General features: G+C 44.0%; 1 non-coding gene across 1 annotated transcript; it reads left to right on the top strand.

The window, feature by feature from the left end:
- The first annotated feature begins 17621 nt into the window (after nt 1-17621).
- On the top strand, nt 17622-17728 carry LOC132487327 (U6 spliceosomal RNA). Its single transcript, XR_009531610.1, has one exon. It is a non-coding gene; the product is annotated as a U6 spliceosomal RNA (small nuclear RNA).
- Nucleotides 17729-21573: the final 3845 nt, after the last annotated feature.

The following is a 21573-nucleotide window of genomic DNA, read 5'->3' as shown; positions in this document are numbered from 1 at the left end:
TGCTGCAATGAACATTGTGGTACATGACTCCTTTTGAATTACGGTTTTCTCAGGGTATATGCCCAGTAGTGGGACTGCTGGGTCACATGGTAGTTCTATTTTTAGTTTTTTAAGGAACCTCCATACTGTTCTCCATAGTGGCTGTATCAATTTACATTCCCACCAACAGTGCAAGAGGGTTCCCTTCTCTCCACACCCTCTCCAGCATTTATTGTTTGTAGATTTTTTTTTTTTTTTCGGTACGCGGACCTCTCACTGTTGTGGCCCCTCCCGTTGCGGAACACAGGCTCCGGACGCGCAGGCTCAGCGGCCATGGCTCACGGGCCTGGCCGCTCCGCGGCATGTGGGATCTTCCTGGACTGGGGCACGAACCCGTGTTCCCTGCATCGGCAGGCGGACTCTCAACCACTGCGCCACCAGGGAAGCCCTGTTTGTTGATTTTTTGATGACGGCCATTCTGACCGGTGTGAAGTGATACCTCACTGTAGTTTTGATTTGCATTTCTCTAATGATTAGTGATGTTGAGCATCCTTTCATGTGTTTGTTGGCAATCTGTATACCTTCTTTGGAGAAATGACATTTTTTATTTTAAGACCTAAGAGGTGCTATGTAACCAAGCTCTCCCTAAACCTTGAAAACCAGTCTGCACACCAAGGTGGAAAAGCCCACCACCTCTGTGTCCATGAGAGTGAACTCAGATGGGCAGCGGCTGCTGTTCTTAAGTGGTTTTCTGCTCGAGGCAACACCAAAGGGTGAAAAAAAGCTAGAGAAGATTCGGGGTTGATTTAGCAACTATTGATATTGTAAAATATTGTGTGAGTGTCTGATTTTTAAAAAGCTTTGATATGTTGATATATAAATCTGCACAAAAAGTAAACCAGGTGGCGAATGTACATCTTTCAGAGGACTCACGAGAGCATTTCTTAAAAAAACAAAAAACCTCAGTACACTGTCCAGAGCATTTAAAGTATAGTGTAGATTTTAAATTTTAATTTAAGAATAGTTTTGAAAAACTAAAACTATATGTAGAAGATCTAATGATTTGATTTGCAGTGAGAATCTTAAAATCACATTTTCAGAGCTCACACAACCGATCCATCCCCTGACCCCCAACACCCCACCTCTACCAATTCTTTCCCTGGTAACTTGATGTTGGGGAGAAATGAAAGGACAGAAGTTGCCAGGTCTACTTGATATTATGTGCCTACTTCTCCTCCTCCTGCCCTGACAGGAAGAAATCATGAGGCTGGGATTCGGTAAACATGAGGTTCTTGCTCAGTGCTCTGGGGAAGGTAAACCCAAGCTCTGGCAGAGGGGAAAATGCCTCCCAGTTTCCAAAACTGGACAGTCAGGCCTAGTTTGATCCACGGGATCCGGCTGCACCAAAGCAAGCCTGGGTGGCCACACTGTGGCCACATCAAAGCAGAACACCAAGCAATTTGGGGACATTTCCCCTGCAAGTTTTGGATGGAAATGCGAATGGGAGGAGAGGCTGTGACGGCCCCAACCTCTTACCCTTCAGGTCCCGGTCGTCTCAGGACCTCCAGGATAGACTGCTCCCCTCTGTGGTTTGGGATTCGCTTGTTGAGACAAAGTGTGTGTTCAGCCTCACACACGAATGAACAGCAGATGAAGAAGTAAGCCTCACTGACCACTGCTTCCCCAAGAGATCGCTCTCCCACGCCCCTCATGGAAAGCCCTCCACAGAAAAATCAATCTTCTGGTCTTTCAATCTGCCTCCTGTCCTAGTCAGAGGTTGCCAAGCATTACGGGGGGCTCCTATCGCAAAGCAAACAAGGCCTGAGCAGCCGGAAGGAGAGAGAGAGCTGCTTTTTAAAAGCTTGTAAATGCTGTTATATTTTTAAAACCACTTACTGAAGAGGTGAGTTATTTTCTCCTCCTCCTTCCCCAGAAGCCCAGCCATTAAGCTTACCTGGAAACCTGTCCAGGAAGCATGTGGCAAATAGCAACCAGGCAATAAAAACATCTGCATCTGTCATCTAATAGGAGATCGTATCGGCAAGGTCATATTTGGGTAGAGGAAGAAGAGGAAACCTAATTAGTTTGCAGGCCCTGGCTATTCAGAGGGACGGTTCACGTGTGCATTTGGAAAGGGGGCTCTGTTCTTAGCTTGGCTGGAAGGGCACTTGATTTTGGTCTAAGTTGGAAATGAGAGAGATTTGAGATCAGATGCTCATCATACTGAAGACTACCCTGTGGAACGAAGAAGCACAAGAAGAATAAAAAGGAGTTAGCAGACACTGCCTCCGCTCTGGAAGAACTTCCAATCTGTTGGAGATGTGATGGACACAGAGAATGACCTGAGAGCATTGCTTTTTAAGTTTCAAGAGCAAAATAATATAGTATAAAGGGGCATCTACAGGGGGGACAAGAAGATTTCATAGTGAAGGTGATTTTGAATAGTCTTGAGTGACAGTGAGGATAGCAAAGAAGATGGGAGAAGAGATGGGGAGGGTAGCTGCCGTGGTATGTGAGCCAGGCACATGTGCTGAAGAGATGAAACAAAATCACCAAAAGATGTGTTGAGAGAATGGAAAATGTATAGTGTTGTGGATCTGGATAGTTTTGTGCCCATGACTGTAGGGGTAAGAAGGGCTGATGACTCCTCTGTCTCCTCATAACCTTAGCTCCAGACTCAAAAAAACCCTTCACATTATGAATGCCATGAAAGCTGTTTTTCTGTTTTTGTCTTTTTTTTTTTTTTGCTGTTTCTAAAGAGCTTATTCCTAATGTGTATTTCATTTCCAACCAACACCCTTTCTATATCAGATGAGGTGATAAAATGTGTAATTATAGAGAAGCAGAAAAGTGTGACTCAGCTATTTCCCCACGTGGCTTTGACCACAGACGCAGGGCTTGGGGAACTACAGCTGGCATGAAAGAAGCAGCAGGAAGAGGAGACCACTGAAAAAATGGTGTGTTAATACTTGCTGCATCCATCCCCTTTGCTTTACCCCAGAATATGTCCTTTTTCTGATTCAGCATGAAGAACGGTAGCTAATGAAAATCTGTAATTCTGGAAGGTAAGCTATCTGAAAACTTGTGAAAAATCAGCTGAAACCAATAACGCGAGCTGTGGGACAATCCCTGGGCTTTCCACTCAACAGTCATCAGTTCTATCAGGGGCATCTGTACGAGTCACTAAAACATGGCCACAGTTACTTGGAAATGAGAAACCACGGAGAATCAGACACTAAAAATATCACCAGGAAATCTCCACAATGCAAACAATTCTCAGGAAGAGAAGACAGGTGCATGATAAAAGCCTGGCTGACATGCCACAGTCCTCTCAAATTACAGAAAATCAATGCTATCAACCTGAGAATATCGAGCAATAGTCCAACCAGCCTCTCGGCCTACGTGCTTCACAAATGCCAGATTCATCAGGCGCCATCACCCAAAGAACACTCACCTGAGCGCTGGGGAATGCAGCATGGTCTTGGCAAGCCTTCTCGAATTGTAGGGGGACACCTGACCTCAGCTCCTCTGAAAATGGAATGAGGCACTTAGACCAGCACCTGGTCCTCCCAGCCACCTTGCAAAGGATAAGAGACAAAAGTTTAAAGGCATGAATTGGAAGACATAGTTGTACCTCTGACATACCATGGTCTCGGGAGGTTCACTTGAGCCCTCTAGGAGTTTCAGTTTCCCCATTTCCAAAATGATATAGAATAGACAACGTGTGTGTGTGTGTGTGTGTGTGTGTGCGTGCGGCCTTACTGTTCTCTACTGCCCTGATGCATTGGGATCAATCATAATCTACTACTTAGCCAAGTGTGAGTTTGCATTTTTCCCCTCTCAAATAAAATACATATGTATAAACACAATACACACAAACACACTCATAAAGAATGAGAATTCTTTCATTTTCTTCAATCCCAGTATGTTTCTCTGAGTGAAGAAGAAAAGGGTAGAATTCCTGTTACAAGCCAAGAATTGCTCATAAGGTTGCATACATTCATGAGAACATATGACCCATATGAGCATCACTCTTCCTGTGTGCCCTGAGGGTTAGGTTTGGGGGTTAGTTTAGTTGGGTAAAGCTAAACTGTGCTGGACTTGGTTTTCCAAGTATTTGGGGTTATTTCTTTGTTTGCTCACTCACCTGAGACGTCCATATCCTTGTGTCTGAAAGGTGCTGTGTGTGTACTCATATCCCTCCCATGGGCTCCCACCCAATCCTACTAAAGCAAGAGGTGAGCAGGGCCGCTGGAGACACCACCGCCCGCCCGAGAGGCCTGGAAGGAAAAGGGAGCTCAAGAAAGGCCACAGACTGTTTCCTACCTTCTCTGGTCTCCAAAGGTCCTTCTTCTCAGTAAAAACATAAAAGGCCCTCAAAATAATAATAGTTGCACGAGGTAAATAAGGGGATTGGATATCACTAGAAAAAAGTCCTGGGGGGAACGATTAGCTAAAACTAGTAACGAGGGTAACGAGGATACAGGGAACTTCTTGGGGATGTATTTCCCCCTAAATATGGCAAAGAAGAGTCAGGAGTAGCCTGTTGGAGAGGCGGGTAAGGGAACCACCTTTGCAAGGCCCAGGGACGCTCCCTGATGTACCTTCAAGTCCAGGCCAGCGGCTGTTCCCAACTCTCTCCTGCCGATGAAAAGCTTTCCCGCGGCCCCAGCTCCTCCCAAGTTAAACCTCTTCAGGCGCTTCACCTGATGTAAATCCAGGGTATTATTCAGGTTCCTTCTTGTTCACCTGTTCAAACCCTTTCGAACACTCCCAGGTCTGTTGTTTCTCTCGACTTTTAACTCCATCTTGTCTCTTTCCCCCAGTATCAAAATTCGGCCATAACCCTAAGAACACATCAACTCCAGCTGTCTACATTCTCTCCTCGGTGTTGAAAAAAAAGCTCTGCGCCTGTCTCCTCACCTACATGTCTTGCTCCCATGCCCGGTCCAGGCACCACTGTCCCCCTGAACAACCCCTCCTGGGCTTCCTGCCAGAAAATATTTTGCAAGTTTCACTTGAATTTGTACATGGCATACTTCAGAACATGTAAATAATATATAAGGCCAACCTATTTTTGGAGCTAAGAGCGACAAAAATCTCAAAACTACAATCTGCCCTAAGCTGGTTTTGCCCTTAAAAAAAAAAAAAGTTCTTATGAAATACCCGAATTTCTTCAGTTAATACAAATACAGACGGTGACCTAAAAGTTCAAGTAATGGCCCAAAGTGAGGGGAAGTGTAATGTTGATTCTGATTTACAGAAAGTGAACCTGACTCATGGCAAGGTCCTGCAATCTCGCATGAACTCATTCTGCCTGTAAATGCGCCGGAATCAATGGTGAGCAAATGTCAACTCTGGCCAGGCAGGCAGAAGCAGTTTGTTTTCCGTTGTGCGGAAACGCCAGATCCCCATGGTTTCTGACAAAGGCCCTCGTCAAGCCGGTGTGTCATCATTTGTGTTTGCCACGGCGGCAGCTCGACCTGCGCGAGGACCCGCTTCCCAACTTCCCGGCATCTCTTTGGCTTCCTCGGAGCGAAGGCAGGCGGGCCAGGCCCACGCGGGAAGCAGCGCCACCTGCTGGAAGCCGAGTGACGGAGCAGCGGACTGGAGTTGATGGAGGAGACCAAAAAGTCCTGTCGGTGCCATTGGCTTTGAGGCAACGGCCACGGCCAGGCCTGACTGGAAAAAGAACAAAAACACTAGCAGAAATATGCACCCTTTATCCAAACCAGCCCTTAAGGCCACACGCCATCCCTTCCTCACCATAGAATGCGGGTGGTGTGTGTGCACATGTGTGGAGGTATAGCGAGATTGCATATTCAGGAGTGTCTCTACTGACCTTCCAGAGGTAGGGAAGGTGATATCATGGTCATCCTCCTCGCTGGACCTCTAAGCAACTCCACAGCTGACAGAAACGTTTACATACAATATCCCAGTTAATCTCCCACTACTCTGTACAAGAAGATAAAAGTCTCAACCTAATGAGCTGCCAGCTCCCTGATTCTCCTAGAATTACTCATAACTTAACCACGTTTGAGGATGACAGCTAACTAATGAGCTTTCCCCTTTTCAAAAGACTTTGCCCACATGGAAACAAAGGCTGTCACAATCCCCCAGCCAGACAGAACTGGCTGTCAGCGTGGAGGAGATCAAGGGCTGAGTCCGAGATCAAGTAAACTGCAGCCAGCTGTGGGAAGGAGAAGTCTGCAATCAAACCTCAGCGGCTTCCAAGTGGCTGGTAGTGGGAAACTCACAGGAAACTCATGGCCTGTGCAGGTCTTTGCCAGAAGCTCTTTGGCTCTTTAGAGATGTGCTCACTTACGTCACAATCATGAGGAAACTTTCCCGGCCTAAGAGGTTACTGACCTGAACCCATGAGCATCTGTGGAAGCAGGAGGCCTGAAAGACAAAGCAAAGGTGTGTTGGATGAAGGGTGCTGCTACTTTGGCAACGTGGAAGTGTTTGCTGACAGTGCTAGGGACAGCAGTGACACAACACATTGATTCTTCGGGATTTTCCCGGCGATTGAATAAAAAGAGCTACAGCAGGGGGCCTCCCTGGTGGCGCAAGTGGTTGAGAGTCTGCCTGCCGATGCAGGGGATACGGGTTCGTGCCCCGGTCTGGGAGGATCCCATATGCCGCGGAGCGGCTGGGCCCGTGAGCCATGGCCGCTGAGCCTGCGCGTCCGGAGCCTGCGCGTCCGGAGCCTGTGCTCCGCAACGGGGGAGGCCACAACAGTGAGAGGCCCGCATACCGCAAAAAAAAAAAAAAAAAAAAAAAAAAAGAGCTACAGTATCTTGAGAGCTTACTTAGGCCAGGCAGTAGGCTAAGTGCTTTACCTTTGTGGGGTTTGTTGTTGTTGTTTGTTTGTTTTCATGGGATCCTCGCAAATGCTGTATAAGAGATGCACTATGATCAGTCCCGTTTTACAGATGAGGAAACTGAGGCCCAGAAAGGTTAAGAGGTCTAAGATTACACAACACAAAGGAGTCAAGGCCAGACTCAGGCCCAGGTCCCTCTGGCCCAAAGACTATGCGCCTATCGTTTCCTCTACTGCCTCTCAGCTGTCAACGCCCTACTAGGCCCTGAACTAGAGTATATTTTACTGTTCGTTTCAGGGCCAAAATGATTCATCAGCCACATGACCACACCACTCATTTTCACTGACCCCCTGAGCATGAAAGCAGGGCTTGAGGAAAGACCTTTCATCCACTTTGCTTTGAGCCAGGGCAACAGACTGGGAATGGTTGGAACAAATACTTCTGGGTCAGAGGTCAGGGGACAGACTGGACTCTGGCGGCAAAAACAAACAAGGCCTCTCAGGGGGGCTCTTGGTGCCCTGAGGGGCCTCACGGGTGGAGCCTGCACATGCCTCTCTGGATGGGATGCACCCGGGTGTGAGGGGCGGGCCTGGCCCATTCTTAAGTGCGGGGCGGGGGTGAGGGATGAGGAGAGCGCTGTACCGGAGACAGCGTCCAGTTCTGGCACATACCAGCTGTGGAACACGTGACAGACAGACGCAAGGAACCACGGACGGCGGCGCCATTTCTGAGGACTTCGGGGATTCCGCGCTCGCCACCGCGTTGTAGGAACGCGGCGCTGAGCTGTGGGCTAACGTGAGCGGTGAAGGAGGCCGTGCGGACGGGCTCCGGGGTCTGCGGATGAAGAGCGTCAGGGTTATGTCACTTCCACCAGCACCACCACAAAGTACTATTATGCTCATTAATCCTGGCGCGCACTTTTACATGCCAGCTGGCGGAGGGACCTTGCCAGTCTTTCGCCCTCCGGTGAAAACTTTCCGGACAGCGTTCCACAGTTTGAAGTTTCCCGGAAAGCAGCTTGACCTGGTCGGGTTATCCGACGGGCCTGTCCCTTACAGCCGTCCCACACATCCCGAGTTCAGTTCCACCAACGCCACTGCTCATCTCCCCACGAAGCCAACCAGTCCTAAAGGCGAAAGAAAATAGTGCCGGGTTTACATCTAAAGGCTCCGAGAGGCGCAGATGGATGGCAGTGAGCGGGGAGTGGTGCTGCGGCGCAGTCCTTCCCGGAGAAGCAAGGAAGCGGAGAGCCGGCCAACCCCCTCTTCCCTGGCCTCCGGGGAAGGCCCATCCCCCGCTGCGGGTTCCGGGCAGCCACACGGAAACTGGCGCTCAGCATGAGCCTCAAGCCCTCGGAGGAAAGCCTGTTGTCTGGGAGGCGCTGGGGGACGCCACACAGCGCTGTTTCTTCCTAAACCTTTTTGTTGTTGTTGTTGTTTGTTCTTCCTTGAATGTTATCTAGATCGTGGAAAGCTATTTCCACGAACCGATTTTTAAAGATCCCATATGATGAGGGAAGAACCCGTCCACAGTATTAATGCAGGGGAATTGTTACCTGCAGGCTGGTGCCTCCTATGATGTTTGAGTTTATCGACGTGCAGAGGCAGAGGGCAATACGGTAAAGGAAGGTTTGTTAGGCTCTGACGTGAAAAATAGAGAACAGCTGCGTGCTAAAGTGTATTCTGGTTGGATCTGACAATACAAAAGAGAAATGGGGAACCTAATCGGTGTGACTCAGTCACGGTGGATGCATGATCTCATGCATGGGTCAAAACCCATGGAACTGCACGGCACAGGGAGTGAACCCTAGTGTAAATGATGGACTTTAGTTAATAAGTGTTTCAAAATTGCTTCATCAGTGGTAACAACTGTGCCGACTAATGCAGAATGTTAGTGATAGGACAGGAAAGGAGGATAGATGGGAAATATTTTTACTATCGGCTCAATTTTTCTGTAAACCTAAAACTGCCCTTTAAAAAATGAAATTTGTTACTTTCAGTAAGTGAAAATGAATAAGTATATAAATAAATACCCAGAAGGAAATCAATCAAAATGTTAACAGTACTTTTTTAGAACTGTTTTTTAAAATAAATTTTATGTTATTTATTTATTTTTGGTTGCGTTGGGTCTTCGCTGCTGCGTGTGGGCTTTTCTCTAGCTGCAGTGAGCGGGGGCTACTCTTCCTTGAGGTGCGCGGGCTTCTTATTGTGGTGGCTTCTCTTGTTGCAGAGCACGGGCTCTAGGCACGCGGGCTTCAGTAGTTGTGGCACACGGGCTTAGTTGCTCTGCGGCATGTGGGATCTTCCCAGACCAGGGCTCGAACCTGTGTCCCCTGCGTTGGCAGGTGGATTCTTTTTTTTTTTTTTTTTTTTTTTTTTTTTTTTTTTTCCGTACGCGGGCCTCTCACTGTTGTGGCCTCTCCCGTTGCGGAGCACAGGCTCCGGATGCGCAGGCTCAGCGGCCATGGCTCACGGGCCCAGCCGCTCCGCGGCATATGGGATCCTCCCAGACCGGGGCACGAACCCGTATCCCCTGCATCAGCAGGCGGACTCTCAACCACTGCGCCACCAGGGAGGCCCGGCAGGTGGATTCTTAACGACTGCGCCACCAGGGAAGCCCAATAGTACTTTGGATGATGAGATTATGACTAACTTCTTTTGTGTTTTTACTTCTCAAATTTCCTACATTCTCATTTTGTCTATCTTTACATGTCACTTTATCAATCAGGTAAATGTACAGTTTTAAAATCTTGTCTGAGTGACTCTTCTCTGAGGCAGAAACTGTATTTGCACAAAGTGGTCTGTTGTCTAGTTCTCTTTACACAGCAGGAACTTAAATTTTGCACCTTTAGATATGTCTTCAACTCTTTCAGGCTAATTTGCTGTCTCGTGGCTCAGGAGATTAAAGCAATAATTACGAGAGGGAGGAATCTAAGCCTTTAAGGAATAACTGGGTGGGTGTAAACTGAAAATCTCTTCTTAAGTAACCTGTGTGGCTATCTTGAGACTCATCTATTAAATAGCTTCAATGAACAGAGAGTGATGGGTGCTAATATAAAGCAAGATCCAAAGATGTTGTGTAATTAAAAAAGAAGCATTGATTCTACGGTGTAGAAGTTGCAGCAGTAGAGTTGGCCTGAGAATTGGGGAGAGTTATGTCAGGAAAATTCTTAGCTGAGTTGCTGATTCTTGGCAAACTGGTCAATAAATGATTTCTCATATTTGAGAGCATTATAAGAGTTTGTTACATCCTGGTTTTAGAGCTAATCCTTCATATTAGCATTGTTTTGCAATCTACAATGCATCTTCACATTGATCTCATTTACTGCTTTCGGTTGTTTGCTATTCAGGTAACCTTATATGACTGAGCATCTTGAAGACAGGACCACATCTTATTTATTTTTGTATGCCCTGCTCCTATATATGCCTGCCCCATAGTTGGTTCTTATTGTGGATTAAAGATGGCTACAAATTCTTTGACGCTTCCTATCAAGAGACAGAGTCTATTTCTCCTCCTTTTGAATCTGGGCTAGCCTGAGACTGCTTTGACCAATTGAATACAGTGTTAAGTGACATTATGGCAGCTCCAAGTTCTTAAGGAGACCTTGGTCTCTTGGAGCCCTGAGCGTTCATATAAGAAGTCCAGCTCTCTTGCTGGAGAGTCCATGCAGAGAGTCCACGTGGGGAGGGAGATGAGCCCAGCTGAGCCCAGCCTTCCAGCCATCCATCCCAAAGAGGCAGACAAATGGATGAAGCTATTTTGAACGCTCCAGGTCTGATCGGCCCACCTGTGAATGTCCCAAAGGACCCCAATTGACTCCACATGGAGCAAAGAATCTCTCAGATAATCTAATCCCCTCCTAAATTCCCAACTCACAAAATCATAAGATATATTAAAATGGATGTTTCAGCCAGTGAGCTTTGGGGTAGTTTGTTATGAAACAATAGATAACTAAACAGCTCTCAAGAAACATTTGCTGATGGATGGATGGATGACCTAGAAGGGCCATTGTCTTTCCTAGAGGAATGATGCTCAGAAATAAAGCAACTTGCCAGAGCTACTGCAGTGGATATTTGTCATCCCTCTTCTCCCCCAGCATCTGAACCTCCTTCTCCTTTTGGAGAATTTCCAACCTCCTAAAATAGATCCATCTCACATTATAGAGGCTGAAAATGCCAAATACCCACTTTCTCAGTCTTCCTCAAAGCTAAAGTGCAGGCACATGGTACAACGTCCTCCAACAGGACACTCTTGCCCCAGACCGTGACTTAGAAGCTGGAAGAATGAAGAAGCAAGGACTTCGCAGGCTCCATCCTAGGTAGATGGGGCAGTGGCAGCAGGAACCTCAGCAAATGGACCCTCCAGAGGCCCCGTGGCCACAGCTCCAGCAGCAGGGCCCTGTGTGCAGGCTCAGTGGTGGCAGTGGGGTGAACCGTGGTCCCTGTGCCCAGTCACAGCACTGTCTTCACGGTGTTGTTATGTGGGGCTGCTCCCTGCAAACCTGTCCTCTGTCCCTCCCAGGGGTGTGGCGACCTACTCACTGTTTTTGTAATAAACTCCTTTTCTGCTTACAGCCAGGAGCCCTGACTGATGGCCACACACTCAGGTTTCTCATTCTAGATCCTAAGCTTGATGTGACTACTGTTCAGATGGTATCCTCAGAGCGCAGGGGGTTTACAGGGGGAAAGCAGGAGGGCAAAAGAGCAGAGCTCAGAGCCCTCAGCGTCTCCCACCCCTGCTTCAGCCAGAACAGAACTACTTTGGTGTTTTTAATACTGTGATACTCTTTAAATTTTCTTTGGAAAAATTGTTCTGTTCCTACAAAGTAAGTCTGAAAATGACCACAGACACATATAAAATGACAATGCATGCAATGGATTCTTTGGTGAAGAAAAATTAACAAAAGGAATGGTCATTTGAATGTCCCAGTGAGCCCTTGAAACAGATCTTTGTTCCAGAGCAGATGTCTCCAGGCCTTCCTCCTGGTAAAGAAGTGTGAAACAGGACATGGTGGAGGGGGTCACAAAGGCTGCCATCAGCATTCATCTAGATCTGGTTATGTGGAAGTTGTACAGATTGAGCCCCTGACCCCTTCCCTTTTGAGGTTCATTGTTATTTGAACACATCAGTGGGTCAGAGCAGCTGCCTAGGAGGCCAGCAGACAAGGAGCAACATCAGGGAAATGCCCGTGAGGGACAATGGAGTCTGGGCTGGACCAGGCTCCAGGACAGGGCCTTCTCGGGGAGGGCCTGTGTGTCGGGGTTAGAACCAGTCTTCCCGAACTACGGGGATGCCTTGGGGGCAATGGCTGTGTGTGTGAATGTGTGTGTGTACGCCAAAGAGATGTTGACAAAAAGCTGTGACATCAGTAAAAGGCCGGGGAGGAGGACCTTCTCCCCCACCCGCACATCACTAACAACCACTGCTGGACCGGTCACGGGCCGCATGCAGGACAGTTTGTACCCCTGAGCCTCAACCACCGCAGCACAGAGCAGGGCCTGGGTTCAACTCCTGGCACGACCCACAGGGCCCCAGATCAGCACTGATGGGGCTCAGTGGAAATCAACTGGGCCAAGTGGCCTTTGGGGTTCCTTGGACTCATCGCAAGACGGAGAACTTCGAGGGGAGGAAAGGACATTCTCTTGACAGTAATATGAGAGCTCAAGCCATTAACCTTAGGGAGAAGCACAACGCGGGAGGGTGGTTTGCTGTTAATGTTTAGAATCCATGTTTCCTTCCTGCTTCTACGGGTTCTTCAGTGTTGGTTTGGGGAAAGGAGCTGCAGCCATGCCAGTTGGGGAACTGGCCAAAGTAGAGATTCCAAGTGAATAATTCACTTCAACTGAAAGGACAACGAGAAGAGGGTAACTCGCACGTGAAGCAGAGCTGGTTCCCAGCTGGTGGTGGCCTGGACTGCTGGCTCTACTTGAGTGACCCTCTACCATCTGTGTCATGCGGTCCCCAGGGGTCTCTGACCTGACCTGCAGAAGCAGGTGCTCTGACTGCAGGGCACTGGCATCTAGAGTCTTGACCTCAGGGTCCCTGTCCATTTCTGTGCTTAAAGTTTCTGCAGCACTTGGCAGCTGATTCAGAATTGCCCATGACCTTTCCTCATTGGCCAGTTCCAACGTGTGCCGCAACAGCCCAGGCAAGTAGGAAAGGAGGGTGGTGTCGGCTCTGGGCCGGCCTTCACCAGGGGAGCCTGGACTGGCTGCTGCCACTGCAGCAGTAACTGACCAGGTGGGCAGGGACAGGACCCGGAGCTTCCGGTTACACAGAACAGCAGGTCTAGGAAACAATAGGGCCTTGTTCTGTACCACTTACTGGGAAGTGTCCTCAATATCTCTTTGCTCTGAGAAATAGAGCCATTTCCTTTGTAACAAGGGCCCACACGTGTGTGCTGTGCTGGGAGTTTACAGGGCAAGGCCAAGGCTGTGTGCATGTGGGCACATGTGGGCACATGCTGAGCTTTGGAAACAGGCCTTACAGATGCTCATATACCAACAAACTACCTTTTAACCCTGTTTTCTTAAAGAGTTCAGTTATAATTTTCAAAAGGCCATAAGTCAGAATCACAATGAAGAGTCTTTCGAACGTCAGAGTCTGACCCTGAACTTAGACCTGAATATGTCAGCCTCTTTCCCACTGAAGAGGCTTAAAATCTTCCCAGCCATCTTTCTAGATGCCAAATGAGGCATCCCTGAACACCACACCGTCACTTACAAACTTGGGTTAGAAACGTTCTATCAGCTGAACTCAATGACTCACTCATGCATGCTTCCAATAGAGACAGAATTAAAATATTTCAGGGACATGTTGTTCTTTTTTTGTTGTTGTTGTTCAATCTACAATTCTTTTTTTTTTATTTTACAAATTTAATGAGTTATACATATACATATGTTCCCATATCCCCTCCCTTTTGCGTCTCCCTCCCACCCTCCCTATCCCACCCCTCCAGGCGGTCACAAAGAACCGAGCTGATCTCCCTGTGCTATGCGGCTGCTTCCCACTAGCTATCTACCTTACGTTTGGTAGTGTATGTATGTCCATGCCGCTCTTTCACTTTGTCACAGCTTACCCTTCCCCCTCCCCATATCCTCAAGTCCATGCTCTAGTAGGTCTGTGTCTTTATTCCTGTCTTACCCCTATGTTCTTCATGACATTTTTTTTTCTTAAATTCCATATATATGTGTCAGCATACAGTATTTGTCTTTCTCTTTCTGACTTACTTCACTCTGTATGACAGACTCTAGGTCCATCCACCTCATTACAAATAGCTCAATTTCATTTCTTTTTATGGCTGAGTAATATTCCATTGTATATATGTGCCACATCTTCTTTACCCATTCATCCGATGATGGACACTTAGGTTGTTTCCATCTCTGGGCTATTGTAAATAGGGCTGCTATGAACATTTTGGTACATGTCTCTTTTTGAATTATGGTTTTCTCAGGGTATATGCCCAGTAGTGGGATTGCTGGGTCATATGGTAGTTCTATTTGTAGTTTTTTAAGGAACCTCCATACCGTTCTCCATAGTGGCTGTACCAATTCACATTCCCACCAGCAGTGCAAAAGTGTTCCCTTTTTTCCACACCCTCTCCAGCATTTATTGTTTCTAGATTTTTTGATGATGGCCATTCTGACTGGTGTGAGATGATATCTCATTGTAGTTTTGATTTGCATTTCTCTAATGAGTAAAGATGTTGAGCATCCTTTCATGTGTTTGTTGGCAGTCTGTATATCTTCTGTGGAGAAATGTCTATTTAGGTCTTCTGCCCATTTTTGGATTGGGTTGTTTGTTTTTTTGCTGTTGAGCTGCATGAGCTGCTTATAAAATTTGGAGATTAATCCTTTGTCAGTTGCTTCATTTGCAAATATTTTCTCCCATTCTGAGGGTTGTCTTTTCGTCTTGTTTATGGTTTCCTTTGCTGTGCAAAAGCTTTTAAGTTTCATTAGGTCCCATGTGTTTATTTTTGTCTTTATTTCCATTTCTCTAGGAGGTGGGTCAAAAAGGATCTTGCTGTGATTTATGTCATAGAGTGTTCTGCCTATGTTTTCCTCTAGGAGTTTGATAGTGTCTGGCCTTACATTTAGGTCTTTAATCCATTTTGAGCTTATTTTTGTGTATGGTGTTAGGGAGTGATCTAATCTCATACTTTTACATGTCCCTGTCCAGTTTTCCCAGCTCCACTTATTGAAGAGACTGTCCTTTCTCCACTGTACATTCCTGCCTCCTTTATCAAAGATAAGGTGACCATATGTGCGTGGGTTTATCTCTGGGCTTTCTATCCTGTTCCATTGATCTGTATTTCTGTTTTTGTGCCAGTACCATACTGTCTTGATTACTGTAGCTTTGTAGACATGTTGTTCTTATAACATATATGCAAGATACCAGTGAGTGAATAAGATAATAGCTATTACTTATCAGTGCTTTACATATACTAATTTATTTATGCCTGTCAACAAATAAAACAAAGACCACCAGAGCTAATAAATAATAAGGGAAGAGATGGATGGACAATGGATGAAGGAACGGATAGATGAATAGATAAAAAGAAAAAGCTAAGTCTACTGACTTGCTAGATGAAGGAACACAAGCTAGTGATGAAGTAGAAGTTCACTGAGAGGGAAAAAGAGTTTTTAAAGTACTAGCCAGAAGGGGGTTTCCTGCGGTTATTGCTAACTAAGGACTGAGATCCAGTACTCTGGATCTCTCTGGAGAGGACAGAATGGATCCACAGGGCTAAACACAGTTGGCTAAAGACATGGAAACAACCTAAATGTCCACTGACAGATGAACGGATAAAGATGTGGCACATATATACAATGGAATACTACTCAGCCATAAAAGAGAATGAAATAATGCCATTTGCAGCAACATGGATGCAACTAGAGAGTGTCATACTAAATGAAGTAAGTCAGACAGAGAAAGACAAATACCATATGATAGCACTTATATGTGGAATCTATCTAAAATATGACACAAATGAACCTATGTATGAAACAGAAACAGAATCATGGACATAGAGAACAGACTGGTGGTTGCCAAAGGGGAGAGGGTTGGGGGCAAGATGGAGTGGGAGGTTGGGGTGAGCAGATGTGAGCTTTTATATAGAGAATGGATAACCAACAAGGTCCTACTGTAGAGCACAGAGAACTATGTTCAATATCCTTTGATAAACCATAATATAAAAGAATATATATAAAAAAGAATGTGTATATATATATATATGTATAACTGAATCACTTTGCCATACAGCAGTAATTAACACAACATTGTAAATCAACTATACCTCAATAAAAAAAATAAAAATAAACACAGTTGGCTAAAACAAACCTCACTGCTCACTGTTTAGGAAGAGTCTTCAGTTAGGACCATTGAGAGCCTGGTGTGCCAGGGTCCCTCCAATTTCATGGTCCTTTATCAGCTTCAGCTGGTCAGAGCCAGCTGTGAGAAACACATCTTCAGTTGTTATCTCTCTTAGGCAAGTGCTGCTGTACCAGCAAACTTTCCTTCACATTCCTCACCATAGCCTCACCTTACCAACTCCATCACTTTAAAATTTCACACCAGGAATATTTTATAATTGGAAATTAAGTGTACCTGTTTGCCATCTAGCCCTTTCCTTGCATCTTCAGACCCTTAGAAGGCTGTCACCTTAACCCCTTTAAAAGTGAACTGTATCCTGCAGTTAGGGAGGAAGAGTGGCATACTGAAAAAGCTGTGACAATGCATATCTCCTGGTTGCAGGTCATGGGGCATCTGATCTTCATCCAAAGATAAATTACTGTGCTAAGCTTCAGGAACAAACTTTATAATAATGTAACAGAGCAACAAGGAGCCATCTGAGCAGTGAGTCTTAGGCAATAAACACACACAGCAAAAAATCCTCAAAAACAATAACACTACTACTTAATGCCCACTGAAATATAATTTTCCCCTCTAAAATTACCCTAATTTCTACCAAGTATAGCCAAATTAAGACTGATTTATTTGCAAAATAAGTCTGGTTTCAATAAACTTGGCCTGATCATTTACATAAATGTAATTGATCATACAGGCTCTTTTAAGTTGGCTCTGCTGGAACTTTTTATAAGAAATCGCAAACTGAACTTTTAAAAGGCCTCTCAAGACCAGGAAAACCACACCAATCTGGCTTGCCATCAGATTCCACTTGCGATATCTATAGATTTGGGTGGATTCCTCTCTTGAGTTCCCCAAAATATTGAGATTCCTGCACCTGCCAGGAGGCAGCCTTTCTTATTCACCTGATAACAAGCCTGCTGGGAACATAAGAGTTTCCAATTTCTGGAGGAATCAGGTAGAGAGAAAAGATAAATGTTTCAATTCTACTTACAAAGGTATAATTTACCAAATTGCTGTAAGTCATAATTAGCTTGAGGAGAAAGGTTTCTTTATATCTGGAAAACACAGATTAAAACCAGTAATATTTCAGACAAAACCCAAAAATTATATCATATTCATCGGTTCACTCAGTCCTATGTGACTAATCCTTGATCTTAATCTTCTGTTAACAGTTTTATGAAGCTATCAGGTCTTCCATTAGAATTCTTTAATTTCTTACCCAGTTCAGCAGTATGATCTGAAAGTTATCAGAAACCTGTACTTGTCAAAAAGTCATTTCTCTGACTCTTCTTGAAGATGAAGCATTTTTTGCAAAAGCATCAGAAAAAACAATAATGGCCCATAAATGACAAAACACTTTAAAAGGCACAGTTAAAGATCTGATTACAATGCAATTAACAAAGAAACTTGATTAATGCTGTGAATACAACATTTAAGATACTAACTAGAGTGCTTGCTTCAGCAGCACATATACTAAAATTGGAACAATACAGAGAAGATTAGCATGGCCCCTGTGCAAGGATGACATGCAAATTCATGAAGCACTCCATATTTTTGATATATGTATAGCTGATTCACTTTGTTATATAGCAGAAACTAACACAACATTGTAAAGCAATTATACTCCAGTAAAGATGTTAAAAAAAGATAATAACTAGAATTATAACTGATAACATTTTACCAGGACATATCAGATTTTTAGAAATTCCATATAATTTCTAGAATATCTTTTTAATAATATTTACCCATACAATATAACCTAAGAAGGCTTATCACCACTCATTTGACAATGCTTTCTATGTAATTTAACATAGAAAATAAGCCTAATTAGCTTATTATTCCTCTCTCTGAGATGCTTCAGGGGTCCTCTCTGAGGTATCCCAAAGTTAGCTAGATGTCAAAAGAACTTCAATTAGAATTTTATATTTGGAAATTTTGTCAAAATATCAAAAAGCTTTCAAAACACCTGGTCAAATAGTATCATGGGTCACTGTAGAATAGTACTTATTCACTTAATCAAAGTGACAATAAAAGATTTCAAAAGAAAATTATAACAGATTACCAGTTAAAGAACTTATGGTTACCAGGGGGGAAGGGGGGAGGGATAAATTGGGAGATTGGGTTTAACATATACACAATACTATATATAAAACAGATAACAAATAAGGACCTACTGTATAGCCCAGGGAACTCTTCTCAATACTCTATAATGGCCTATATGGGAAAAGAATCTAAAAAAGAGTGGATATGTGCATATGTACAACTGATTCACTTTGCTGTATAGCAGAAACTAACACAATATTGTAAATCAACTATACTCCAATAAAAATTTTAATAAATAAAATCCACCCCGCCCCAAAAAAAAGTCGATCGATATTTTAAGAAAACTTTGTCCTCATAACAGAGAGAAAACCAAAGTCAGGTTTTGTACCACTTTAACATTAAAATTTACTTACTTAAATTTATTCTAACCTTAGCCTTGGCTACACATAGTATTCCTTTCTAAAGATTCTTTTATTTCTCACAAACTTTCTACAACTTTCTATATCCATATTAATTTGTCCCTTATTTTCTTCCCCATTTAGAAATAACCAGCTTTAGGACAAAATTACTTTCTTTTCCCTTAAAAAAAAAATTTCCATTCCTTACACCTTCTTTTTCATTGGATACAAAGATATTTTACTTACTAATTTTTAGTAGTTTTAATTGCATATTTTAATTGGAATTCTTAACCTTAAAAAATCTTAGTTTCTAGTGAAAACTAAGTAAGCAATTATGAACTGTTTGTCTTACCAGCACATTCTGGTTGGCAAACTTATAACATTTCTATAACTTAATTTCTTTCCTCAGTGGGGTATAACACATGTCCCATGAATCCAAACATCTTAGTTTTTCTCTAATAAGACAAAAGTAGGTAAACTTAGACTTGTTTAGCAATTAATTTTCCAGTATCTTATTTGGAAATGATCTGAATATTCAATGAATTCCCATCATTTAACTTCATTTAGCAGTTTCAAATTACCAAAAATCTAGAGAAAGTATTTTAAGTAGACAGTCCTAAAACATAATTATTCCTAAAGAGTTCACCTAAAAACTCTTATCTCATTTACACTTAATTTACTTAAAAGTTTCATCTTATCAAGTTATATTTCTTGCTGACAAATTTTAATAACAGGAATAAGATCTCATTTGATTTCTAGTAAACTTAGGCACAAGTATTACACTTAAATGATGATGACTCTATTGACCTTTCTCAATACTTAAAGGCCTTTTAAAATAAATAGGGGAGGTTTGGGGAGTGGTAAAAGGATTGGTAGGCTGTGGATTGTTTCTGGATTCACATTTCTAGTCCTGTAAATACTAGATTTGTAAAACAAGGATAGCTGTTTTTAATTCCTCAAAGAATTGGGTGACCCCCTTAATGTTATCAAAAGAATGACATACCAATTCACCTACGTTGGAATGTTTTTCTTTCCCTCATTTTAGCTCAGAGGAGAAGGTAAAAAAAAAAAATTTTTTTTTCTATCATCAGGCTCTGAATATCAGCTAAATTTAGGAGTTTAGTCAGACTGGTGGCCCCTCATCTTGGTAATCCATTTACAAAAACTTTTGAGGATGCTCCCTGGGTTAAGAAATTCTTTATTTATGGCCCTCAGTTTGGCCTTTGATCTGAATAGTTTCACCTACAGCCTCTCACCTACAGCCTCAGATGGTCCCATTTCTAAAGTAACTATTTAATAGTCTCTTCGGAGTGGAAAGGCAACCCAGACAGAGGATTACTAGGATGAGTACTCAAATAAAGGAGGATAGAGGGAAGCAGTAGTTATGTCATCCTTAAACTTTGTTTGTTTTAGGTACCTTTTATATCATTAATCTTTCATTAGCCTTCTACAACAAATCTTTCAATGAGGCTATTTTGGAATTTTGAAGCCTTTGGGGGCTTCTGTATACCAATTAAAATAGGTAATGTATTTTAAGATGAGGGCCCTCTAAAATTTTAACAATTTAAAAGACTCCAATTCAAAGGGTCCAAGGAGCTAGCTCTGCAAATATTTTCTCTGGCTAATCTAATTTTAGAAAAGAGAAAAATTCTTACCACTCTTGCTTCCAGCAGACCCTGCAGGCAGGGAATCCAGGAGACTGACTGACATGATAAGAAATTGCTTTCTGGGCCTCCCTGGTGGCGCAGTGGTTGAGAGTCCGCCTGCCGATGCAGGGGACACGGGTTCGTGCCCCGATCCCGGAGGATCCCACATGCCGCGGAGCGGCTGGGCCCGCGAGCCATGGCCGCGGAGCCTGTGTGTCCGGAGCCTGTGCTCCGCAACGGGAGAGGCCACAGCAGTGAGAGGCCCGCGTACAGCAAAAAAAAAAAAAAAAAGAAATTGCTTTCTGCTGGCTTTCTCTGTGTGCACAAAATGCAGTTTTGGAGGGCCAAAACCTCATCTTGGCCATTTCAGGGCAAGATTTCTTTCAATTCTCAATTAAGTACTTGAAAGCATACATAAAACCAGCTGGTATCCCCAGAGTTGGCTGTCTGTTCAGGAGCTGTTTGGCCTTTGAGGCACAATTTCCCATTATCAATTCAGTAGTCTAATTTGGATATGAGATTTGATCTGAACAGCTTTCTGAGGACAGTGTGGTGGAGCGGATATGAGCTGCTTCTGAGCCTAGCTCCCCAGGGAGTTACCCTTGGGCCAGTTAGGCTCTTCTAATGTCTCAGTTTCTCCCTGTGACAGTTTAAAAACGCCACGGGCGCTTACAGCACTAAATGATCAGTCCTTATATTGTGTGTCCCTGGAAGAGCAGTATTTACTTAATGGTTTTAGTGGGGTGCCCCTGTAGGACCACTACACATCACAAGGATTGATCCTCAGACACTAGTTAGGTTCTAAGTCACCTGAGAACACCTTGTGGCTGGAAGCAGCAAATGTCCCTTGTTCTTTGGAGCTGAATAATTCAGTCTCTCACTTTACTAACAAAAGTTTTGTTCAGACCAAATTTACATATATTTTTTCTAATGTGTTTCTCACATAAATTGTAGCATTCACTTGATACTTTCTACATCCTACATCCTTCTTTTAATATCTCTTAGCCAGTTCTATATATAAACCTATTTCTCTTTAATGGTTACATGGTATATTATTTATGGATGTACCAATTTTTTTTAATCTTAAAAAGTATTTATTGATATCTCTCTGTAAGTGAGTCAAGCGGGTGTAAAGCATTGGAAATCAGCTAAACCCCATTATAAAAATAAATTACAAAACAAAACAAAGACAGTGAAAGAGAGAGAAATTCTTACAAAATTCGTTCAGGGGCTGAGATGCAACCTGGACTGACCACATCCAGACCCACAGTTGGATGAGACATAAGGCTGGACACTCTTGGGGCTGAGAGGTTT

Source organism: Mesoplodon densirostris, chromosome 3 (assembly GCF_025265405.1).
Source record: "Mesoplodon densirostris isolate mMesDen1 chromosome 3, mMesDen1 primary haplotype, whole genome shotgun sequence".
Taxonomy (NCBI): Eukaryota; Metazoa; Chordata; class Mammalia; order Artiodactyla; family Ziphiidae; genus Mesoplodon; species Mesoplodon densirostris.
The sequence above is the reverse complement of the archived record's forward strand: the minus strand, read 5'-3'. Positions and strand labels throughout refer to the sequence as shown.